We start from the raw sequence: 26883 nt of genomic DNA on the forward strand, positions 1-26883 counted from the left end.
ATTTGGCACTAATTAGTAATTTCCAGTAAATGTGTAAAGATAAAAAACATGTTTTGATAACTAAACTGATGAGATAAACTAAAACAATTTTTTAGTAAGTTGAATATTGGTGGTGTTGGGAAACTAGTGTCTGTATTGGAGGTGGCGTTCTAATACAGTGTTGCTTTCAATCAATCAAGGTTTCCTGCCTTTCTCCTAGTTATTTTATTCCTGGATCCTAGGGAAAGAGTGCTGTGGGTGCCCCCTTAAATTTGTGCCCACCCCTTAAACCAGAATTCTATAAAGCACAAATGCACAATGTCTGTGTCTTCCTGCTTTCACAGTGTTATGCAAGAAGAGAAACTTCTCTTCTACCACACTGCTCTGAACTCAGCAGCCCAAGGCATGGAGTAGGGATGTCCAAAGTGTGGTAACTGTCATAGGAGAAAAGCTATGATGCAGTCAGAATCCTAGTGGACATTCATGAGGCTGAGGATGTCATAAACACTTGTTGAGACCATGAATTGAACAGGCTAGAGTGGACTTAGGATGGAGGAATTTTAGGTTGTGAAATGGCATCGGTAGTAAAATTTCTGTCTATGATCTTCCTATTTGTAGTGTTATTTTCAGATTTGAAATATTTATTATTTACTTTATTTCTTCTCTGAACTCACATTCAGCAGGCCAACTTGGGGATACCAGGAGGGAAGGAAGTTTAGCTGTCAGTCTTAGCCTTCTGGCCTGGGTAGGAAGTGGTTTTCATCAACCATCCTTCCTTCAGCAGTGTACAAGCTGTACACTGTAGTAGATGACTCTACCAGAATATAACAATTAACATGGGCTAAATTCTGACCCTTTGCACTTCCTAAAGTTGACTGGTGTGTAAGGATCTGTAAAATACAGTGCTCACTGCATTTTTGCATTATCAAACATTTTTATGGTATAGGAGTATAAACCTACTTGTGACTCTTAAGCAAAAGTAAAATGAAAAAAATTGCACAATAAGTATATAAAACTAGTTGGCATTACAGTATTAAAATACAATTTCAGGGGCTGGAGATGTAACACCATGATCGTGAATGTTATACGTGAGACCTTGATTTTAATTTCTGACACTGTGTGGTGGTTTGAATATGCTTGGCTCAGGGTGTGGCACTAGTAGGAGGTGTGGCCTTGTTGAAGTAGGTGTGGCCTTGTTGGAGGAAGTGTATTACTTTTGAGGTGGGCTTAGAGCTTCCTCCTAGCTACCTGAGGATGCCAATCTTCTCTTGATGGCTTTCCAATTAAGATGTAGAACTCTTGGCTCCTTCTCCAGCACCGTGTCTGCCTGGACACTGCCATGCTTCCTGACATGATGATAATGAACTGAACTCCTGACCCTGTAAGGCAGCCCCAATTAAATGTTGCTTGGTCATGATGTCTCTCTTCTCAGCAATGGAAAACCTAACTAAGACTAAGGCACACTGCAATAAATAAATGGCAATTAAATATGATAAATATAATTTCTATAAGCAAAACAACTGCTTCTTAAGCTTAGCCCTAGTAATAAGTAGTATGTTGTATCATTCTAAATTGAACTCATTTATTTGTGTGTGCATGTGCATGCACCTGTGTGTGTGCATATTACTAAGGTATGCACATTATTTGGGTGTGAGTATGAGTGGATGCGTATTTACATGTGTGCACATGCATGTGAAAGTTGGAGGAGAGCCTCAGGAGTCTTTCTTCAGAGGACATCTGTTTGTCTTCTGAAACAGTGTCTCACACTGGCCTGAAAGTTGACAAGTAAGCTAGATTGTCCAGCCATCAAGCCCATGAATCCAGTCTAGCTCCAAACTGCTTGGATCTTAAGTGTATACCACCTCACCTGACCTTTTAAAACAAAACAAGCAAACAGAGAGGTTTAGGGGATTGAACTCATGTCCTCATGCTTACAAAGCAAACACTTAAACAACTGAGTGGTCTCCCTTGTTCTTTAAATGGGTTTATTTTAAAATAAAAACAGTAGAGCAGAGACTGTGTGTTTCCATCAGTGGAAATTACAAAATGGTATAAATAATAACTGTCACACCTTTTGAATAGAATAAGGAGAAAACAAATACCTCACTGTGTAACCTGAACTCTGGTCCCTCCAGACAGGGGATGGAGGTGGGATGCAAGCCTCTGGTGTTATGATGCACATCCTTTCAGTCAGTAGACATTGCACAATGGCTGCACAGTGTCATGTATTACGTACATGCTTCTTTTCTAATTTACCCCTGTAATTAAACTGTCATTAGAGGTTTGTGACTGCATTCTCTGGTGGCACTTACCCTCTACAGGCTTTTAATATAAACGCAGAGACAGTATTGGGTTCTGGCGTTGAGTGAGGCAAGCATATGGAGAAGTTTAGTAACCTAGACTGCATTTGGTTTGCATTATGCACACCTGCCTCTAATAACAGTGCACTTGGCAGCCATTCTCCTTACCCCATATCACTATGTACACACCCCTTTCCTAACATTGTACCTACCAACCTCAGAACCTTCTTGAACCACCATCTGCATGAGGCTACAGGTACCCCCATCTCTGAACAGTATAGATTTATCCTTCTCTAGTAACAATGAGATTTAGGCAGTTTCTCGTTGAGTGTATTTTGCAACATTTCTGTTTAAAAAACAGAAAGCATGATCTGGACTGAACTTGTTTTAAATACAGGCTAAGTAAGGCAAACTGTATATCCTTTTAAGTGAATTTGCAAGGGAAAAACCCCTACTTACCATTTTATGCCTATGCATAATTGGACATGCATGTGATTGAAATAAGATACATTATGGGGAAAGACATGTGAAGTAGGAAAATGAATATGTGACCTCGTCTATAAACCAAAGTAGATAGCACCACCTTTACACTCTTTAGTATGCAGCTCTGCCTTCTTTTGAACTCCATTTAAGGAAGCCCTAAACATTATCAAGGCCTTTGAGGACCTTCAGTTCCATGGCTTATTGTCATTTTTGGCAGTATATTCTTCTGTTTTTATTTTTTAATTTTTCAGATAAGAGGGCCAGAACCTGGAAACACTGGTCCTGAACTCTGACCTACCATTACAATGCTAAGTGGCAGCTTAATTATAACTTGTTATGTGATTATCAGAGTCATGTTAAATCTACTGCTAAGGATGAAGTGACCCCACAATAATGAAGGTAATCATTAAAAGAAATTATTGATGTTTAGTGGTACATCTTTAGACCTGGACCCAATTATGAAAAAGCATGCTTTAAAGAGAGAATGAGGGAATGAAGGAGAGGAGGGACTATGGTAGAGCAGACAGAGAGAGATGGGTGTCTCTAAATAGCTGGGATCTTCAGTTGGGAATCAAGTAGCAATAAATGTCTCTTTCTCTATGACAGCTCAGTGTCGAACCTTCTATTTTCTTTTAAAACCTCAGTCTTATTCACATTTGACTCTTGAACTATGAGTAGATTGTTCAGTAAAATGGTTTTCCTGAGCTGTTGAAATTACTTGTTACTGGCTTCAGTGTCTCCCTTTACTCTGAGAAGCCCTTGACCCAGGCTTTGGATGTTCAAAGTCAGCAGCATGTGTTTGCTGGGGGTGGGACATGCTATGTACTTGGCTGGGTGCAGGGACAGAATGACCTGTCCTCTTGTTGTTCCATCAGAACTCACATCTGTCAGCCTCTGGGGCATCACTCTCAAACCATCTGCTTGGCTGGTGTTTTCTGTGTGGGAGGAGGGTAGAAGCTGGGGTGAGAAAGACAGAGAGGGTAAGCTGGAAAACCTTGTGGCCTCCTGGGACTCTTAGGAGCATCCAGCTTCAACTGACTCAGATCATACATGGAAGAAACACTCCACCCTTATTATAGACACAGATATAGGTGAATGGCAAACTGTGCATTACTAGAGCATTTTTTTTGCTCTTGGAATTTGGTGACAGAAATTTCAATTTTCTTTTTAATTTTAAACTTTCTTATAAAAAAGTTCAAATGAAGAAACATCACATATTTAAGTTAACCATAGACAGAAACTATACAATTGTATAGTTGTATAATCATTTAAAACAGAAGCTGTGGAGCTTTACACTGGGCATTTCTGTTTTAATATATTTTTTGAAATTAAAATGTACTTACATTTTTAATCATTGTTTTTTCCTCTTCAACCCACTTGCTCTCTCTCTCAAATTCATGACTTCCTTTTCTCTAATTGTTTACATTTATATACACACATACATATACGATCTTGTTCATTCCAGGTGATATTGCTTGTATGTGTATGATTTCAGTGCTGACCACTTGATATTGGATAAATTGGCAGGCTCTCCCCTGGGAAAGAGTATTTCTTCCTGCTGTCAACATTCCTTAGTTGCCTATAGTTGTATTTTGTCTACGGTTGAGGCATCTTGAGATTTTCCCAGTCTATGTTAGCATGTCAATAGGTGTGGTCCTTGTTCAGGTCCTGTTTAGGTAGCCATGTTGATTCAGGGATTATCTCAAAAAGATTGTATGAGCCAGAGAAACAGGAATGTCAGATTGGATTTCATTTTCTATAAAATATATTTTTATGCAATTACCCACCTCCCAAACCAAAAAGGCCATGACAGAGTTAAAAACAATTAGCTTTACATCTTTTTTCATAACTTTTGCTCACTGCCTGCATTCAGTCCTTCCTCAGGCCGCACTATTGAGCCTTTCTTGTTCTCCTTTTATGTGAACATAATTAATATATAACACTGTTGCATATACAGCTGTGTTGAATATTAAGAAAACAGTTGAGAAATTGTACGTGCATATTTTTGTAATGTATTGATCATTCACAAAAGAACTATATCTCCAGTGTTCAAGCCATAGCACAAAAGCTCAAGTGACTCTTGACTCAAGCAGCTATCATGACCCATTATTGAGAGGAAGAAAAATACATTTCTACATTGTAAGAGACATCATAATATCCCCCTTGCACAACTGTGTTTTCTCTTTGTGGCTGCAGGGCTACTAGTATAGAAAATAACCTGCCTACTAATTTATGCATATGATCCTCCAGTCTGCTACACACTTGATCGCTGGGGAAATTAAAGCATAGTATATCAGGTCTAAGCCCTAGAGACTTGGATTTAATTGGCTCAGGAATATAATCCAACCACTCTCATAGTTTGAAATCTTCTTTCTTCCCATCCCAGGTGAATTTAATGTGTAGAAATGTTGAGAGCCACTGATGTGGAAAGAATACGATATTTTTCTAAACTTGCTGACTACCAGATCTCAGAAATTAATATTCAAAAGAATCCCCTAGGTTACAGAGAAAGTGACAAATGAAAAGAGTTTTTTTTTTTAAGTGTGACTAAATAAAAGAAAAAAAAACTATATAGATTGTGTTTCTTACCCTTAGCACTTGGCATTGTGGACCTTACTATCCTTTCCTGGGCTTGGTAGCTTTCCTGTGGCAGTGTCCTTAGCTTCTAAATTCTATGTCAGTGCATGACCTCTAAAAATATAGAACCACAGCAGGAAGTGTCATGTCTCTGAATGTCCTTTTCTGTTCCCAAGGCTTATGCCAAGTCAAAAGGATGACAAGAGCAAGCTAAGATCAATGTGTTTCAGGAAGGACTGACTGGAGGGCCAGTGACTCCTTCTCATGCCCACTGGGGACTGGGGCAAAGCAGTGTAACAAATTAAAATCCAGCCATGAAATGTAAAATAAAATAAAATAAAATAAAATAAAATAAAATATAAAAACCATGAGCTCCTTTAAAATTGAAATATTTCTGGAGCTCAAGAGAATAATATAGTTTGTCTTTAAATTTATTTCTTAAAAATGTCACAGGGGTTAATGAAGTGTCTCTCATTCTCTTTTAATCAGACAAATCAGAAATCTTTGAATTAATGTAAAGCAACAGGCCTTGAGTCTTGGACTGTGGCTCAATGATAGACCTGGGCTTAGCATGTGTAGGCCCCGCCTCAGAACCCTGCACCACAGAGAAAAGTCAAAGAGTGAACAGAGAACAATCCTAACCAAAGGCTTGTCAATGAAGTCATTTGAATTCTGTAACCAATCTCAGGGGGGTTGTGGCTTCTAGAATTTAGAGAGTAACTTGATTGACAGTAGATATCACAGCAGATGCCATGGCAACAACACTTGGTAGAAGGTACTGGCTTACAAATAATTTAAAGCTGAAGTATTAGGGTTAAATGTTAATTTTCTTCTGTAGTCTACGATCCTGTAGGTTTACAGAGTGCTTATTGATTGCTGATGATGTACCAAGTCCTGTACCACATGTTTCACTGTGTTAGCCTACTTAACCTCCACCATAGCATCCAAGGTACTTCCACTTATGATCAGGGCTCATGCAGAATTCTTTCCCAAGGTCACAGTGTTGGTAAGTAGTGCAAAGTGCTCGTCTCAGAAGTTCTTAGACTTTTTTGGTTCCCTTAATACTTGAGCTGTTTTCACAGTTTCCATCTCAGAAGTCTCAGACACTTCCAGTGTTCTTCCTGTGACAGTGATGTTTTTCTAAGTGCACACAGGTCAAAAGCAATCATTAACAGTTCCACTTGTTAGGGACTTAGTCCTAGACAACTTTATCTGGCTTTATAGCATAGCAGTTCTTTGAAAAGATAAATCCCATGAAGGAAACATCACATTTCATTCTTAAATGACCACCGTTACTGATGGGAAGCAGTGGGTGCACCCATTGAGCATGCCCAGCTTCTGGCACTTGGAGTCTCGTTAAATGTCACTGTCCTCATTTCCTATTACAACTGACTTTTGTGAGGTATCTGCTTTTTAGGAGGTTTCCAAAACCAGCATCACAAAGACACGGCACTAGCAAAAGGAATGTAATGATCTAGTGTTGAAGCTTTGACTGCTTTGTTCTGGTTCTTCACAAATTGTCTGACACATGTCAAGCATTGTGTATTTTTCTCAAAAAAAAAAAAAAAAAAGAAAGAAAGAAAAGAAAAATAAAGAAAGAAAAAGAAAAAAGAGAAAGAACGCTTTTCAGAATTTGGGAATGATATATCTATATCTGTTCTCTTTCACTGGCCTGTGAGCCCTTTGACCAGCGGTCAGGTTCTCTTTTGCGTTTGTTCATATTTTCCTCTATCCCATGTCTGGCACGCTGTAAGGAGTTCCAGGTAAAAGCATAGGTTTGAACTCTTCCCTGACTCTTCTGGGTCTCTCAGGGACTACTTGCTTCCCACAGCTAGTGGATTCCAGATTTCTTCTTTCCCTCTGAAAGCTCAAAGTGGCCTTCGAGGACCATGGAAGAGTCCCATTGCCAATTGTTGATGTCAACAAAGCCAGAATCAAAGAAAACTGCCTTTAAACTGCCTTAAATCCTCATGCCCGCAACTGTTCCGAAAGCAGTGGATTAAATGCTCTCATCCTTGCCTCCAAGGCTGATTTTGAGTAAAAGTGTATGAAGAGGAAGGTGAAAAAGAGTTCATAGTCGGGACAAAGAGTGACCTTTGCAGGAGCAAGTACTCGTGTCTTTTGTTTAAAAGGAGTTGTGCATTTTTCAACTTCCTGATTTCCATACTGTGGGCATGGGTGGAAGCAAGCACTTTTAATTTCTCTTCGAAACAGTACTGCACATTCCATCTCTCAGCAATATTATAGTCCTCACTTGAGCCTTCCAGCTGGTCTGTCTACTTACTTCATTAACATCACTGATGCAGGTGACACCATTAACAAATATGTCTATGAAAAACATGTGACATTCTTGCTTAGTCATCCCATTCTTATTTATGCATGTATGGCCACATACGTGAACATGACAGGAACATTAGGATATTAATTTCAATATTTTTGAAATAACATAATATTAAAATAATCTTCCTACATGTATTTTAAGAATGGACTGTTAAATTATGACAGATTCTCACATACACACACACACACATACACACACTCATACACACACACACACACATATATACATATTGGGCAGTCTTTAAAAGTAAGGGCCAGAAGACTTTCTCAGTAAAGGGTAGATAGTAAGTATTTTACACTTAAATGGCATGGTAGCACAAAAGCATTTGCAGACAATGTTTTAAAAACTAGATGAAACTGTATTCTAGTAAGAATTTATTTCTTAAAATAGTTAAGAGATCAGCTTTGACCATAATTTACCAATTTTGATTGGTAAATTATGAACCTAGAAATTTTCATATGTACAAACTAGAAAATCTCTGCATGTAATTTTTGCACACATGTGTTTGTGGTCATGTGTATGTACCTGAGTATGTGGGTACATCTGGAGGCCAGAGGTAAATGTCACATATTTTCTTCAGTAATTCTTTCTTTCTTTTTCTTTTCTTTCCTTTCCTTTCCTTTCCTTTCCTTTTCTTTTCTTTTTTTTTTTTTTTGGCAGTGCTAAGGATTGAACCTAGGACCTGACACATGCTACATAACCACTCTAACTGATGAACAATAGACCCAGCTCTGTGTTATTTTTTTGAGACTCAATCTCTCAGGGAATACAGAACTAGATTTGGCTAGACTAGATAGCCAGGGAACTCCAGAGATACATTTATTTCTGCCTCCCCAAAGCTGGGTCCAATGATGTACACTGCCAAGCTGGTTGTCACATGGTTGCTAGGGACCTTTACTCACATTCTCACACTCTGATGACAAGCACTGTCCCAAGTGAGCCATCTCCTTTGCTTGCCAAGATATATATTTAAGACTAATGAGGAAAAAAACATACAAATACTATATAAATGCATAGATTATACTGGAAGGATATTCAACAAATTTATGTGTTGTCTATCTAGGGATAGGAACTGGAAGGCTCAGAACCTCACTCCTATTAGAATTTGTATCATGTATACACATGACTTACAAAAAAAAAAAAAAAAAAAAAAAAAAAAAAGCTAATGAGGTCATCCATGACTATAATCCTACTGCCCCAGAGGCTGAAGCTGGAGGATTGCTGTGAGTTCCAGGCCAACAACTACTACACAAAGAGACCTTGTCTCAAAGGCAAACAAATCATAAAAATCCAAGCAAGCACAAGAAAAATTTTTAATGGGGCAAGATCTTGTTCCATAGCTCAGGCTAGTCTCAAACTTAAGAGCCTCCTGTTTGATTCTCCCGAGTGCTGAAGTTATAGGCCTAAGGCACTATGTATAGAAACCAAGGTGCAGGTTCCTTAAAAAACTAGAGTGGATCTATCATATGAATTAGCTATATGCTCCTGGACATATTCCCAAAGGATTCAATATCCTACTACAGAGACTCTTGCTCAACCATCTTTATTACTGCTATATTCACAAGAGCCAGGAAATGGAAAGAGCCTATATTTCCATCAAGTAATAAACAAATAATGGAAATAAATGTGGCACATATACAGAGTGCACTATTTATGAAGAAAAATGAAATTTGCACTGTGTATAGAGCTAAAAATAATAATTCCAAATATGGTATAACTTGGATCTGGAAAGATAAACACCACATATTTGCTCTTATATGTAAATGCTAGCTTTGGATCTTTAGGTATGTGTGTTTCAATTGGAATCACCAGAGAGGGCAGAAATCCAGTAAGTGGCCAATACAGAGACTTTAAGGGAAGAATGGCAAAATGTGGGTGGTATAAAGAAGGAAGTGGGACAGAAAATGAGGAGAGGGTGAGAGAGCAGGGTAGAGGAGGGTGTATTAAGGATGACTAACACTAAAAATCTTAGCAAAAGTCATATGAAAGCCTGCTAATGCTTCCTAAAACACATACACATACAAGTGTAAAATAAGATGAAGTGGAATTAGCACATATTTGGGGGGTCTTTTAATGACCCTTCTAGGAGCCATATATTATCAAATAAAAATAATTCATTTGAAAGAGATGGGTTACCTCTTTGGAGCTATTGGCCACATGGGTCCTATATATCCCCAAATATTACAGGCTATTACCATTGCTCTTGGTTACTGTTACAGAACTTGACTGTGAGAACCTACGGCTGAGGATATATCACCTACTTGAGTTAAGGAACATGGAGAAATTAAGCTGGTACTGACCTGGAGACTTCACTCCTACCGGCTAGCTTTAGAAGTACTAAAAGGTTCTATGCATGCTACTAGAGAAGAAAAGTAATACATAGTCTGACCTAGCTACTAACAGTGAGAGCTACCATAGTGACTGGATTGGTAAGACATGCCCCTGATACAATAACAGCATGAATATTTTGGGACTGACCAACCATTTTATGATTAAATTTAAAGCCTATTCCACAGGATAGAACTCATGCCCAGTGCCACTAACTGGGCCAAAATTACGTGGTTGTCTGGGCCCTATGTCCTAGGAAAAATACTGATACTATTCTGCTAAAAGGACACAGTAATAAACTCCTCCCTAACTTCTTATCTTTATTCACATAGAGTAGAGTATCTCTTAACTTTCGCCAAAGAAGACTTTATTTTTCCATGGTATGTACAGATTAATAGAGGCCAACAACTGGTCTACATGCAGAGAACAAAGACTGTAGAGTGCTCAGCTCTAAACAAGACATCTGTATCATACTTCCTCCTCATAAGGTTTTGGAATCATCAAGGAATGGAGGGTTGGAGATTGTGAGAGACAAGAGATAGCAGAAGTCTGCTGGGAAGCTGTATTTGCCAGGCTTGACAGTATCATTCCATGCATCAACTCAAAGTGGCTGTCACTTTATACAAAATATGGGCACAAGATCAAGCCAACCAAAATCCTAGCATGGAGGATGGGGGAGGTGCTCATGAAGTTCTTGCTCTAGCTGAAGGGCTTTCTACTTCCTGTAATTTGTCATCGTACTTCAATGTAGTCCTTCTTTATATACTTACGGAATGAAAACTATAGGCATGGACTTACAAAAGTAGCTGTGGGAGAGAACTCATCACCAAATGAAACTCAGTTTCTTTCAGGGGAGTAGGATCAAGTTAAAACAGACTTTAAGCACTAAAGGAAGTACCATGTGGAACCTTGTGGCCCTTGTTTGTGGAAGTCCCTGCAAATGCTATGTACAGCAAAGAAATGAATCATGACAGGCAAGAAAAGAAACCCAGTTCAGCCACAACTGGTTAGCTAAGCACACACTTAGGGAGTCTAACATTAGGCTTAAAGGCCTAGGATCTTGTGTGGTCCCTAACTGAGATATCGTAGAGAGTGCCAGGCTTTAAAGTACACTCAACATTTCCCCTAAGGATAGGTTCTATTACTTGAGAATCAAAGCTAAAGTTAAAGATGGAGGGAGAATCTGGGATAACCTTTCTGGGGAATTTTGGTGGGGCCTGGCCCTACAGATAGTGAAAGTCGCCAGGCTATGAACAGCAATCATTCCCAGCCTGCAAGGCAGGAAACAGGTATACATTTTCTCCATGGAGGGGACAATAATGCATGATTACTATTCCTGGTTTCTCCAATGCTTATCTGTGGACACTTGTGCCTGCTACACATGGCAAGTGTTTGCTCCATGTTTAGTCTATGTGTGAATTAAAGAACAATTGTGTCAGAGTCTTCAATTATGTTGTCACTTCTTGTTGAGTACGCCTGAATACATCATCCAGACTCCCTTTTCTCTAAGGGTCAAGATATCCCAAAGTTTATAGTGGGTGTGCCCACAAACTCATGGATCACTTGGGTTTCTAGACACCTCTATATTCCATATGAGTCAGAACAGGAGTCAAGAGCAATCCCCATTTCTTTGCTAGAGGGCACATCCAGGTATGGGTGGCCCAGCAAGGAGCTATTTGCTTCTTGAGGTAAAATGGATGTATAGCAGTAAAGAAAAGGAATCCTTTCCCCTCACTTCCCTCTCTCTTGAAGCAGTCACCTGGTCTAAGGCTGAAGAGGCTGAGAAGCCTGAAAGTCTCAGAGCTTGCTTTCCACTGACATTATGGCCCTAGTGTGTGTTGCCATGGCAATTTCTACATATTTGAGATGTCTGATTTGGCATGTTTAAAACATTTCCAGTGGTTTTTATAACTTCATACATACTCTTCTTGAAATGTTATTCTCCCCACACGTCCTCCAAGGCTAGACGTTTCAGTTCCTAATGACACTGTCCTGTTCTCCATAATGATGAGGAACAGCTTTTGTTAATGACCTATGAGCACTATATGAATGAGACCCTGGATGTTGAACTGTGATCCTTAATTCTCCCTGTGGAGTCAGAAAAGTAAGAGCACCTTGTGTTGATAGAAGGAAGTGAACAAAGGATGCCCTGTCATCAGAGAAATAACTTCACCTGATGAGCAGTCTATTATAAAGTCCTAGATTTGGGATGGATCATATGGACGCTAGTTCTGACCCTTTGTTTTTCTGATGAGAAACGGATGGAAAAAATGTATGTGACTTGTTCAAAGCCATACTGCCCTTAAATAATAGTTAGCATGAATTAGAAATACCAATTAGCTTTAAAGACTTTCTCACAAGATGGGGAAGAGGGCTATATTAGTCAGAGTTCTCTAGAGTAGCAGAATTTATAGAATGAATCTCTTTATATGTATAAAAATGGAGCTTGTTGGAATGACTTAATGGCTGCAGTCTAGCTAATCCAGTAATGGCTGGCTATGAAGGAAAAGTCCAAGAATCCAGTAGTAGTTCAGTCCACAAGGCTGGATGTCTCAGCTAGTCTTCAGTATATGCTGGAATCCTAAAGAAGAAGGCTGTAAAGCCAGTGAAGGAATGGACTTTCCAGCAAAGCTAGAGCAAGCAGACAAAGAGCAAAAGCTTTCTTCTTCCATGTCCTTACATAGGCTTCCAGCAGAAGGTGTAGCCCAAATTAAAGGTGTGTCTTCCTGCCACAAGATATAAATTAGAAGTGGATTTTCCTACTTCAAATTAAGCAAAAATTCCTCACAGGTATGCCCTCCAGTTTGGGATTTTAATTAATTCCAGATGTAGTCAAGCTGACAAACAAAAATAGCCATTACAAGGGCTTTCTTTCACTTCATTATTCAAAAGCTGTGTGTCATTGTTTGGGAATGGAGAATAGAGACATTCTTAGAAAAAGTACACACAAATTCTTTACTCTTCCTAGAACTGTGCTACAGTTGCAAGGAGGGATACTTATAGGGAACCTAGTTTTGATGATCACTTTCTTTGAAGTATCTAAAATGTGAGATCTTAAAGAGCAGGTGAAATGAAAATATGATTTTTTTTCTTTTCGGATCTTTAAGGGATGCTGTTCAACCACGGCTTAATACAGAATAGCTACACACAACAAGGGCATAGCCGTGGTGTGCTGTGAACTCTGGTTTGATCAACCATCAGCTGAAATCCTGGCCTATTTATTTAAATCTGTCTATGCATCATCCTTATGTGTACACTTCCAGAGGTAATGGGTCTATGTAAAATACTTGGTAGACTAAATGCTGTGCCTAGGTGTAAGCCACTTCATATTATGATCATGAGAAGTAAGGGATGGGAGGTTTTGGGGTAGGCCCTGCCCTGGGTATAGATTGCTCTGCAAGCTTACAGAAGCTGAATGGTCATCCAAGAAGGTTTCCTTGTGACATTTATTGGGCCTCCAGGTTTCCAACTCAGTCTCATACCTCCTGCACCTCTTCCTTATACCATTATTACTATTATGCTAATTATTACTTATTATATCTGCCTTGTAGTGGTGTGGTGGGAAAAAAAAGCTACTTAGCTTTCCATCTCCACACACTCACTCCCCCACTCACTTCCCCACTCACTTCCCCACTCACTCTCCCACCCACCCACTCACCCACTTACTCACAGTTCTCGTGCTTTAGTATCCTGTGCATATCATTACACTGGGCTTATCTCCCATTCTTGATCTTCTAAGTGGGTTGTGTTCTAGGAAGTAGACCTTATTTTGCACAAAAAGATAAACTGTGACTTGGGACACTGCCAGGATATAAGGCGACAGTGGAGGAGGGAAAGAGTAAAGCCATAACTGTTTCTGCTCTCGGGCCAGTCCTCAAACTGTGGCAGCACACGTAGAAAGGGTATATTTTTAAACTTAACTGTAGACTCTCTTTGCTCAATTGGCATGACTACCAGTTTGAAAACTCATCTGTCTTAAGTGGGAGATGTTCTAACTCATGAAGTTGAATCACTACTGGTCTCAGGGCTGTGTCTACTTTATCTTCATGGTTTGTTTTACTTAAATCCAGAGATATTAAAGAAAACAAGTTGAATTTATGATTTTTAACTACAGCATAACAATTCTTACACATAATTTATCTTAGTTTGGATTTTATTGCTCTGAAAAGATACCATGACAACAGCAACTCTTATAAAGGAAAATATTTAATTGGGGCTGGCTTACAGTTTCAGAGGTTTAGTCCATTATCATCATGGTGAGAAACATGGCAGTGTGCAGGCAGACGTGATGCTGGAGAAGAAGCTGTGAATTCTAAACCTTGATCCACAGTAAGCAAAGGGAGAGAGAACTGACTTGAGCTTCTGAGACTTCAAAGCCAGCCCCGACAGTGACATATCCTACAACAAGACCACAACTACCCCAACAAGACTACATTTCCTAATAGTTTCACTTCCTATGGACCAAGCATTCAAACATGAAGTCTATGGGGGCCATTTCTATTCAAACCATCACAAAGAAATAAATGCCTCTTTTTATTAGAAAGAAATTAATTACTGTTATTCTCACTTTACATATGGTATCTGGGGACTAAACATCAACAGTCCCACCAGACCAAAGAATCTGCACTGCTGGAATTCTGTCAGGTATGAAAGGTTTAAAAATGCTGAGTGTCCAGGAAGGGCAGGATTTTCCTATGCTTAGTTTGCTAAGATGCTTATTAAAGCTCTCTCTGCTTTAGCAAGGACAACACCTTATAGAATCCTCTTGGGCACCACAGTGATAACCCCGCCACCCGATCTAATGGCCAGGAGCTCCACTGCAATCACTGGCTCAGCTTATCTCGGTCCCAGTAAGTACCAAGGAGAGATAGACTTACTAGAACGGGAGGCTTCTCAAAGAGCAGCATGAATTACTTGCTAAGACTGAGGACACAATCCACCTCTGCCCCTCACCCACTTCACAGTCTTCACTACTAATGTGTGCTGAATAGTTCTGAGGCATTGTCAGCATCCCTACAGGCTGTCAGTTTTCAGATATTCTCTGTTTTCAGAAGGTACTGACTCTCTGTAGCCAAAAGTTATTTTAAAGATACCTACCTTTCTTTCTGATACTTTGCAAAGTAATTATCTATCTCATTTTCAGTATTTGTCTCCAGTTTTTAACTTCAAAATCCAATAATATGAAAAGCCTTAAAACTTGCTGGCTGATATATTTTGAAAGGCTTTTACATATATTATTTTCCAGGCTTATTCTTTGTTTCTTGGTTTATATAGGGCTGATATTTTTCTCCTATTTAAAAAATATGAAGTGCTAGTCAACAGTTAACTGATTTTTTTTCTCAGATGATTCAGATATCCGTATTTATAGATAATGATGGAAGACTACGAATTAGTTACATTGTTGTTGCTGTAATAAAAGATCATGTCTAAAGACAATTTAAGGAAAAAAGAATTTATTTGGGATTAAAGTTTCAGATGGAGAGTCTGTAATTGTGGAGGTAGCATGGCAGCAGGCAGGTAGACAGGAAGCTGAGAAAGTGATCATTTTTTTTCAGTCGCTAACATGAAACCTGGAAGTGAGGAGCTGTGAATGCTCAAAGCCTGCCTCCAGTGACTTCCTCCAGCAAGGCTGCACCACCTCCCCGTAGAGCACCACTAGCTGGAAGCCATGTGTTCAAATACCCAAGACTGTGGGGGATGTTTATCATTTAGATCATCTTGTCTGTGTTGATTGACTCACAATACTACATCTAACAGGCAATACTACATCTAACAATGACTACAAAGAATCTCAGATTTAGAGGTTTGTGACCTTGAAAGTGACAACTTTCGTGTGTGTGTGTGTGTGTGTGTGTGTGTGTGTGTGTGTGTGTGTGTATACACCTCTAGGGTAAGTATTTGTTGTTTCTGTAATCTTGGTGTTGATTCATCAGTCCTAATCCAGCTGTTTTTCATTGCTCATTGTACCCACCATTATTGAGTCTCCATTTCTGTGTCTATAATGCCTTCTCTTCTAAGTATTAAATAAAAAGTTCAGGAAGCCATTATTCTAGACTAGACTTTTACTGGGCCCCAACACACCCGGCTAATAATAAAGATGGAATCGCTCACTTTCAGCTCCATGTCAACAAGCTAAAACTGTCTATCTGACCCGAGAAATAAGGGCAGAGAGAGAACAAACTAAATTCCCCCAAAGAACCCATTTTCAATTGACATGATAATACAATTTTCCTGAGCTTTAATCCTCATAAAAAGAGGTAACCTGAAGTTAATCAGCCAATTATTTATCTATTGTTCTGACTCCTTACACGAAAAGTAACTTGAAGTACCCGATCTACTTTTTGTTTGTTTCTGTTTCATTAGCCCCCTTCTCTCTGTGATGCCATCTCCTACACTTGGATCATTAGAACATTTATTTTATTTTGTGAAATGAAACTGCTTGATTCTAGAATCTAATCTAAAATAAAGCCAATTAAGGTCTTTAAATTGTTACACACACACACACACACAGAGAGAGAGAGAGAGAGAGAGAGAGAGAGAGAGAGAGAGAGAGAGAGAGACACACCAATTTAAAGACTTTAATTGGTTTTGTTTTAGCAGAGCTATAGCATGAGCACCAGTGGACTGCAAAACAAGAGAAATGTGTGCAAACATTTCTCCTAGTGTTCTATGCCATACTTCTGTAAGTTATGTGCCTCAAAATAAAAGACCAGACATGTGATGGGGATCCACAGGAACATAAGGAAGGTGAAAAGTTCCTGCCACCTGTTTCTGTTGTAGCTATTGTGAAGAGCTAGGGTAATGCGTTGCTCATATTTGCATAAACAAGCCACCTATGCAACCAGTAAGAGTGTAATAGCTAATGTGCACAGGTGTGTAGGCCTAGAGTACTTGCTATTGGCAATATTGTTGGATCCTGTATTTATATTAAGCATGTTACATTAGAGTGTTTGAAAGTTGATATAAGCCAAAGCAGTATATCATGTTATGCCAGCACCAGCCTGGATATCTCATGTTTATTGTGTCTCTTAATAGCATCGTTTTCTCCTGTGAATGATGTCATCTTGCACTTTTAAAATTCATCATGGATGTAGAGGCAGCAGGCTTTACCACATTGTCTTCATAAGTAATAGGTTACTCTATACAAGCACACTTTATGGTGTTTGCACAGAAGCAAACTTGCTTAATAATGAACTCTTGGGTTGTATTAACTGTACCTGTGTTAACCGGGGCATAACTGGGCCCATTTTAAGAGAGATGGGGCACTATAGTGTCCACATAGAAAAGAGCAGATGAAATTTGTCTTATTTAGCTTTTAATAAAAATAGATGTAAAGGCTAAGTATCAAAAAGAGGGTTTGACCATGGGATAGTCACAGTTAGTATGACTGTGATAAAGATTGCTGAGCTTCCATGAGGTAAAGAAAACAAGTCACTGGAGGAAGACCATCTTTTTCTGCTACAGTAGAATAACAGCTAGTTCTATATGTAAGCTTCTAATTCTGCCATCTTTACATCAAAAAGTAATTTGCAGATGACCATTAAGAAGAAGTTTCTAGAAGCTTAGGTAAGATGAGAAGTAGAGAATTGTTCACTGCTCTTGGCAGTGCTGAGAATGTTGCTATGTTACTCAGGGTTCTCAGAGAAATGAGACCAATGGTGTGTGTGCCTGTGAAAAGAATCTGAGCTTAAGAATTGGTTCATATGATTCTACAAACAGGCGAATCCAAAATCTTCATGGCAAGAAAAGAGCTGGAAACTAGAAAAATGTTGCGTCTGAGTGAAAAAGTTACTCTTTTTCTGAAGACACCAGTCTCTAGACAGCAAGGCCTTCACTGACTGAATGAGGTCCACCCACATGATGAAGATCAATCTACTTAACCCAAGGTCATGTTGATGGTTTAAATATTAAGTTTATGTAAGAAATGTGTTCATAAAGTGCTATGGAAGCTGCCAAGGGAGAAAAGCAATCAATAGTTTCACCATGCTTTAAAGCCTAGGAACCACAGCAATCACCAGCCAGGCAAGATGTCCTCAGTGGTGCAGTAGTGGCACTTTTATCTTAGGGTAACCAACTGCTTTCTAACTGGATGTGAAGCCTGCTCAGTATTTGGGCATTCATACCTAGTACTATAAACCTAGCCAACTACAAATAGCTAGAGAGGTCATAGGCCCTACCATTGCCATTTTCCTAATCCCATACGAGTCCTAACTACATTTTGAATACTCACCCTTGTATCCACAATACAATACAGATCTGTAGCCACAGATAAGTGTAGCTCTGTCCCCTCATTAAAGAATCTTCTTTTTGCAACAGATGCAACTATTACGAGTGGTTGAAGTCACAGCACAAGTGACTGGAATGCTCAACCCAGATTGGTACATCTGCAACACAATTCTTATACTAAGGCTCAGGAAAGTCGTGAAAGAGCGAGGTGGAAAATTCTACGAACCAGAGAGAGCAGGAGTTAAATATCAGTTTTACCGAGAAGTAATTAACCTACAAAAAGTATTTGATAAATACAGCACCCCTTCATGATAAAAACCAATCAGAAAAATATAACCAGAGGGATCTTGATCTGCTTCATAGGGAGCATTCACAGAATGTCTACAGGGGACATTACAGCGGTGAAGGAGGGACTGTTTTCCTCATGAGATCAGGAAGACAACAGGGAAGATGGCTGCCACCCGGCACAGTTGTCGTAGTTCTGGAAACCCCAGCAGGAAAGAAGAACAAATAAAAGTCACAGCAAATGGTAAGAAAGAAACTGTCTTTAACTGAAGAACATTTTATTGTTGAAATAGGACATAAGGAATGTCAAAAACAAAACAAAACAAAACCTTCCTATGACTAAGACATAGGTATAAAAAAAAACCCAATTCTTCTCAATACCAACAATAAACACAATGGAAATAAAATTAAAAACAACACAATTTTCAGTCTCTGCAAGAAAATTATTTAATCTGCATTTCCTAGAGTTTTATTGTGCAATGTATATCCTATTTTGATAGACTGTTTACACTTGATAATCCTCATGTCTGTAAGTGTGTATGTGTATGTTTGAGTGTGTATGGGGGGGACAAGCATGTGGGGACAGAGGTTAATTGTGCGTATTGTCCTCTATTGGTCCTGTCACCTTTTTGAGACAGTCTCTCACTAAACCTGAAACATACAAATACAGCTAGCCTAGCTGGTCGACAAGCTTCAGGGATTCTCTTGTCTTTGCCTCCTCAACACTAGGATTACAGGAGCACACTATTATGCTTAGTTTTAACATATGCACTGGAATCTAAACTGGGTCCAAATGCATGTGCAGCAAGAGCGCTACAAACAGCCATCCCTCCAGTTGTCATGCTTATTCTGATATGTAAACTCTATCAATGCTTTGGTCTCATTTAGCATTTCATTAGTCATATGTGCCACAATTTTATTCTTTCATCTGATGAATGTTTTGATTGTTTCGGCTTCTTGGCTATTACATAAAGTTTCTTGGAACATTGGTGCTGAAGTATTTGTATAAGATCTGCTTCATTTATTTTGGATAAACACTTAGAAATGGAGACAGATGGACGAGTGCTTATTTATGTAGACATTGGCTAAAATAAATGATCAAAGTAGTCAGCGTTTTCATCTTGCCACATGAACCTTTTCAATCTTGTGAGTGGTTTTGATTATGTGCCAAGTAAGAGATCATCTATTACGGCAATGTACATATTTCTATAATTAAAACTTCACAGTACCACCTAGGCCATTATGTATTTTTGCCTTAGTGAAAGAGATAGAACTCCAATGGTTCCTTCCAGTCCTATACTTCCCTCTCACTGCAGTGCTTAACTTTTAGAAACTTCCAGCTTCTCGAATTCTTTAGGATTTTAAGCTGAGGATTCACAAAGTCTCAGCCTCAGAGGCCCAGAAATCTCCAAATGCATGAAAACAGTCTCCACTGCTATAAATAAAAACCTGAAACCTGTCACAGTTGGTTAATATCACCCACGTTCTAAGCCACGGACGGAGAGGAAAGAGGCAAAAACAAAACATCTGTTGCTTTATATAGAAACTGAGCACATGCCAGAAAAGCAGACCATCAGTGCTCAGGCACATGGAGATTTCCAGTGATCACCCATAAGATCTGAGCCACGGAGTACCATGTTCAGTCCTGGTTAGTGTCTGCAACATTCAGTACCAATTAGAGCAGAAGGAAATCAGTGAGAGCCCTTCTCTTCCTTTTATTGGTGTTCTCAGAGTATCTGGAGTTAAAAAGAGGTGTTTTCCCAGCCTTCATGCTCTGTATTTTATTCTTTAAATGATCATCTACAAGGGAAATGGCCCTATAGTGTTTGGACAAAATAGCCAAGGCTCACAGTGACACTGCTTCTTGGCCACCTGAGAACTAATGAAAACCATAACTCTGTGGACAAAGAAGAAAGTAGGGAGGATTCTTGGGTGAGGAGTCAGCAGAATGTTTCCTAGAAGCACCTGGGCATTTGGTGAGATTTGAACTAGATATTGAAAAACAATATGGTCATTCTTTAAATTTAAAATAGAACTACCACTTGATTCAGCAGTCTCGCTGCTGGAAAGAAACAAAATCAATACGCTGGAGAAGCATCTGAACTCCCATGATTTTAAAAAAAAAAAAAAATTATAAACTTTATTATAAAAAACTTTTTTTTTTTTTTTTTTTTTTTTTTTGGTTTTTCGAGACAGGGTTTCTCTGTGTAGCCCTGGTTGTCCTGGAACTCACTCTGTAGACCAGGCTGGCCTCGAACTCAGAAATCCACCTGCCTCTGCCTCCCAAGTGCTGGGATTAAAGGCGTGCGCCACCACCGCCCGGCTATTATAAAAAACTTAATAAAAAACCCAACACATTTAAATTCTCTAGACCCAAGTTCTATATATCTCAACAAACATCCTTACAGTTAGAATAACCATTTGGAGCATATGCTATGTCACACACCCATGCTTATAGCGGAGAAATGGATGGACAGAGTTCATCAATCAATGAACAAATATGGAGTAGAGAAAAGGAGAGCTGAGAAGGAGTTAGTCTTTGGTTACTGAGTTACAGTCATGAGGAAAAAGTTCTGGTATGCTATTACATAATGGGGTGAGTAATGTGTGTGTGTGTGTGTGTGTGTGTGTGTGTGTGTGTGTGTTTGTGTGTGGTGTTTCTATTATTTATATTGTTTTACCACAACTAAATAGTGTTTGAAAAGATGTGTATATTTGACCTGATTTAAAAATTGTACAAAATGTACACTTTTAGAACTGTTAATCCATTAATATGTAAAGTTTATATTTTCATCTGTCAGTTAAAGAAAATTTAACTTAAACTTAAAAATTACTTTAAAATGAACAATAGGTCAGATGCCTGAGTTGTTAAAAGTAAGTGCTGACTGGGTGCTTAGCCCTTAGACAGCATGTTCCACCCCCTCTAAGGCTCAGGAAACATCTCCAAAGGAGGATATGAAACCCTTGTAAGAGCTGAGAGAGAGGGAAGTGCGCCATGATAGCCACCTTCTAGGCAGGACATGGCCATTGCAGCCATCAACTAAAGCTGCTGAAAGCACTGGCACTGGGCCAGCATAAAATTGTCCAGGCCAACAGTCAGCCACAAGTGGGGAGGGGCTCATGGTGAACCATTGGTTGCTGATGGATTACAGAAGAGGGGGCATCATTGCCTTCAATTATGTACACACTGGTGAACTCACCAGGTTCCAGTGTCTAATTTCAAACCTGTGGTCACAAAGTTGGCTCTGGTTAAGCTTCTAGGGGTCTGAAACCAAACTGAACAGTCATGAGTATGGAGAAGAGATTTTCAGGGAAGGGATTGGAGGGAAGTAATACAGGATGGAAGAAGATAACAATCACCTATGAAATTGTCAAGGAAAATCAATAAAAAAGAATAGGTCAAATATGGATGTGAAAAAAATGTGCTGAATAAAAGGAGTTAAAGTGCTATGTACATTTCTGCTGAACGCTGTTAGAGGATATTGCATATACCAGGAACTAATGCTAGACATTACGTAAGGATATGCTGGCTTTAGACCAGAAAAGAAATAGACTTTGGAATTATTTGGCAAATTAAGTTTAATTCTACTATATTTGATTATATTCTAAAGCATTTTATTATTTGGCTTTTGGGTGAAGAATAGCCCCCTGCCACCATTTGAGTTTGGAGACCGTTTATTTGTGGAGGAGAGAGACAAATAGGTAGAAATAAGAATGTTACCTATATTCCTGAAGGTGTGTGTGTGTGTGTGTGTGTGTGTGTGTGTGTGTGTGTGTGTGTGTAATGGATTCCTTAGTTTGCCTATGAATAGAATTCAGCTCTAAGGGCAGTCATGGTAGCACCAGGCATGCAGGTGTGGTAGAGGGGCAGGACAATCTGTCCATGTGCTGTGGGGTGTGTTGGGAGGCAGATTCATAGAGAGGAATGAGGGAGGGTCTGAGGCAGGCTTCTTCAGCCTCTTTTAAACTTACTTTTACAAGCTGTAACTTCCCTCACTTGTAAGAGGAAAATAAATGCCCTTGGTTTCCTTTCTGCTTTTAAATGAGGGCTAATAAATTCACTCATCATGATTGTAATCTATCCAGTTTTCCTAATTCCTTGGTCAAGAATCAATTAGCATGAGTCATTTCAAGATACTGTTGCTATGTATTCCTAAGGCAGAGACATTTACTTCTTTCCTGAACTTGATAATGCCTTTAGCCGGAAACAAATTCTATTTTCTAAGTTTGAACCTCATTGGACATGGTTCTGCAATTCTACCTTTCTAGTGAAGTGACCTGACATGTCAAGGCACTTAGCCGTTCAATAGGGCTGCCAAAATCTGTCTTTCTTACATGGCTACTTTCTTTTTGAAGTGTGTGACCTTTGCATGCCCCTCTGCAACTACTTTCTGGCATCCTCTTATGGGATGACCTGCTTTTTCCCCCACTCTCACTAGTTTCTCAACACTGGGAGATAAAATCTGAACTGAGCCCATTGTTTACTGCCACAGATGGCCTTAAATTTCTTTTCAAGCTCCTAACTAGGAAACTAGACTCTTCCAGAGACAGCTGTGGTGCTGTAGGAGAGGCCTTCTGCCATTTTCCTTCTGATACCCACTTACGTGAAACATGTTCCGTGCTCTGACTTGCTTGCTGATTGGAAGACAGTCCTCATGGAGGTCTGGGATCTTCAGTGTGCCTGATGAATACAAGTTTCCAGCTTGCTCTGTCAGCTTCACCTTTCTCAGCCTGAATCTTTGCCTCATCAGAAACAGGTAGATAATGGTTTTATATAATGTTTGATATGCTTTTCAGGGGGATCACTGCATTCCCCTTAGACTATAGAATGTTTTATAGTGCTATGGCTTAGTATCACCGGCCACTCATTGCTGGGAGCCCAGGCAAAAAGCTTCTCAGCTGGTCTTCATTCTCCAGTCTGCAGCCTGGAACTACCCTAGGGACTAGAGGGGCGATCTAGAATATTAAAGGTGGAAAATCAGAAAAAACACATAAAAATAATCTTACTATCCTGATGTTGAAGATTAACATTAACCAGCAGTGAACTTTTGTTATAGGTACTATACATTTCTTATTTAGCTACTCAACTTGTTCTTTGCAGATGATACTGTCTAAGGTACACATTTCTCTTGAATGCCAGTATTAAAATACTATTAGCTTATCTACACAAAGTCTTAACTTATTTCTCTCCTGGTACTTTCTATCCTATGCCCCCATGCTTTGGCATTTTTCCTGCCATGAAGCTGTATTTCTGATGCTATATGGGAGCACTGCTGTCCACAACTCATATTGAAAGCCCCTCTCATCCTGAGGGATCTTGTGTTGTCACTTCTATTTGGAAGACATCATACACTTCAGTATCGCTTTGAAGATTTGCTATGACATCTTGGAAATGGCACATAATTGAGTGATATTTCATCCTTAACTAGGTGAGCCACAATGTTCACTTAGTTCTTTAGTCTTCCACATGTATTTATTATTGTAAAACTTATTATAAAACCCTGAGATCAAAGCTTTTTGGCTATTTAGCCCCTACCTTGCCATTTCCTTCAATGTCTTTAGCTTATACCACTTACCTTAGAATGCTTTTGCTATATGACCTGTATTAGTCTGTATTTGCACAGCTGCTTACTAGCACAATGCAGTACTCATGGATTTATGGAGATGCTAATGTAGACAAATGTACTCACCAAAAATTATAGCACATTCACTTTTGTACATTACTCAATTCTTGGTAGCAAATGACCATGTTGCTAGTTTATGTATTAGCTATTTTATATCTTTGAGCATCATTGTAGAGTGTTGTATTGTTGTTGCTAAAATAAGTATGCTCTAAGACAGTACACTGCAAAACACTAACCTCAGCATCCATCTATGTTCACTGTGCTTCTTGATTACATCATTTTCTCGAATTTTTTGTCCAATCTAGCCAAAGGAACAGGAGGCTATGTGTATAATATGCTATACCATCTAGGTTTGGATTAGTACATTCTGTGACATTCAGTGATATCATGTGATGGTGCATTTCTTTGAATATCTTTGTATTATGAAATTATACATGATCTGACAGCTCTAACAGCTAGGACCTGGCACTCTAAGTTGCTTTATTTGACTCTTGCGCATTCCTTACAGTGTAGCTCCCCTGACAATTCTGTCTTGTTTAGGATCCTTTCTCTGAGCTCCCATAGCAACCTGTGCATATTTTCATGTGGCCATTGATTCTGCTTCAGGAAATGCATTTACTATGTAAAATATCACACATTGGATTGTGAACTCATCAAATTCAAAAATGGTGTTCTTATTTCTTTGGCTTACCTCACTGTCCTTTCTACCATTGGTGCAGCGAGCCATTAAATAAACAGTGAACAGAGCCACCCTGAGCACCATTTTCCTACTGAAAGAGGAAAACATTCAGCATTGTGGTGCCCTCTAAAGTGCCTGAACCTGACCTCCATCTTTCTCATGGCCACAGCCCACAGAGCTACTTTGCCTCTTTTGTCTGAGTGAGCTGTCAGCATAGCTGCCCACAGCAGAGCCACTGCAGTGGGGCTGGGCTGGGGAGGAACTGGGATGTCAGGCTGGCTTCCTGCTGTCCTTCAGGCTTCAGGCTGGCTTGAGATGAGAGGGCTGAACAGCTAACCTGGCAGCAGCTGCTCTTCCCTGGAGGGATAAGGGAGAGGCATGGAGAAAGAGGGGAAAGAGGGCCCACAAACACTGTTAGTCTTACCTGTGGATTCTGTGAGTGTCTGACAGCAGGTACCTTTGATAGATAAGGGATTTTGCCACAACTGGCACCAGCAAATCCTTGCATCCTATTAAATAGTGATATTTAAACAGACACCACAGAGAATTTAGATGCCTACAGTTAGACTATGCAAAAGAGGCAAAGGAGCAAGCTTGTGTCCTAAATCAGGGTGGATGGTAGAACCAGCTCTGACAAGGCTTCTAGGCACAGGGGATACAAGGCAGCTTCAGCTTTACCAAGTCTGATTTGATTAATTTCTTCAGTCAACTTCATGCACTCTGGCCACAGGATAAATCAAGCTTCTATCCCTGATGTTCTGCTCTTTTCCTCTTGATTTGAAAAGAGTGGCCTTGTTTCCCTACCAAGTGGCCACTGGATTTACTTAATGGTTAAGAGAACAACCCTTGATATCTCCCTCCATTCTTAGAAGTTAAATCTTCTTTTCTTTTTTTCTTTTTTTTTTATTAGATATTTGATTTACACTTTAGATGCCTTCCCCTTTCCCCATCCCCCCCTTAGAAAACCCCTATCCCATGCCCCTTTTCCTTTTTGCATTTATACATTTTTTTAAATGTTAATCATAGGCTTTATAAGTTTGGTATTGCTCAATCAGAGGTGTAACCCACTACCCAACCTAGATATATCAACTATCTTTGACTGGTGGAGATACATGAACATCTGCCTCCCTGTCTCCCCCCTCTTTCTCTCTTTCATCACCTAGCTTCTACTCTCCTTCTTCTCCTCCTCTTCTTACTCCTTCTCTTCCTCTCAGTACTCCTCCCACCTTAGCTCCTCCTACATATCACCCTTTCTGTTAAAATGAAACTTTTCTCTCAAAATACAATTAGAGCATAATTATGCCGATTTGTACCAGTGAGGTACAAGATAGTCCTAATACCCAGTCCATCATTTTGTTGACTAACCAGAACCTCTGTCATCTATCCTAACTGAAACATTTAGTTCTGAACCTGGCTTTAGGATGAATGTCAGTTGACGACCATCCACTCAAATCTTTTCTCTCAAGGTAAATAGCCAGGATTGGCTATGAGGCTATAAGTTTTCAATCCCATCAGAGATCCAGAATGACTGAGTTAACTGTAATTGTGGGAAGCACAAAGCATAGCTTCTAAAACTTAGCCAATTTATAGAGACCTCTGAACACCTGGACAGTCCTTCTACTTCAAAACGTTGGAGCATCTGTTCTTCCGCCTTCTGGCCCAGGACCATCTGACAGACCTTAGTGCTGCAGAATTATTAAGGGCTGATTACTCTGTATAGGCAGATATAATCAGTCGACTATTCTGCAAGTGTGTCCTTTTCTGGACAGTAATTTGTCTGTAGAAGGAAAAAGGCAATTCTTGCCTAGTGGCTGTCTCACCACAACTGGAGTAACTCCAAAGATGCTCAATTTCTTCTTAGAATTCAATCAGAAATCCACAGAATTGACATGATAAACATTTCTGCATTAATGTTCATTTTGATTAGAGACCTGTCTGCTCCTGACAGCTTCCTAAATCTTCTTTTAATAAACAAAAACTGGCCTGACGTTGGAGTAACTGTCCTTTACCCATTTAGAACCACTGATATCATCAGATCACAGAAAGGAACATTTCATCATG

General features: G+C 39.4%; 1 long non-coding RNA gene across 2 annotated transcripts in view; it reads left to right on the forward strand.

The window, feature by feature from the left end:
* Window positions 1–14758: 14758 nt before the first annotated feature.
* The window catches only part of LOC143441396 (uncharacterized), an 89134-nt gene continuing 77009 nt past the window's right edge, over window positions 14759–26883 (forward strand). The window contains exons 1-2 of one of the 2 annotated variants that reach the window (XR_013108750.1): window positions 14759–14858; window positions 17728–18763. This is a non-coding gene — a long non-coding RNA (uncharacterized LOC143441396). The remainder of the gene's footprint in view (window positions 14859–17727; window positions 18764–26883) is intronic. The other variant, XR_013108751.1, reaches the window with a different exon arrangement.

The sequence above is a fragment of the Arvicanthis niloticus genome, chromosome 2 (assembly GCF_011762505.2).
Source record: "Arvicanthis niloticus isolate mArvNil1 chromosome 2, mArvNil1.pat.X, whole genome shotgun sequence".
NCBI lineage: Eukaryota > Metazoa > Chordata > Mammalia > Rodentia > Muridae > Arvicanthis > Arvicanthis niloticus.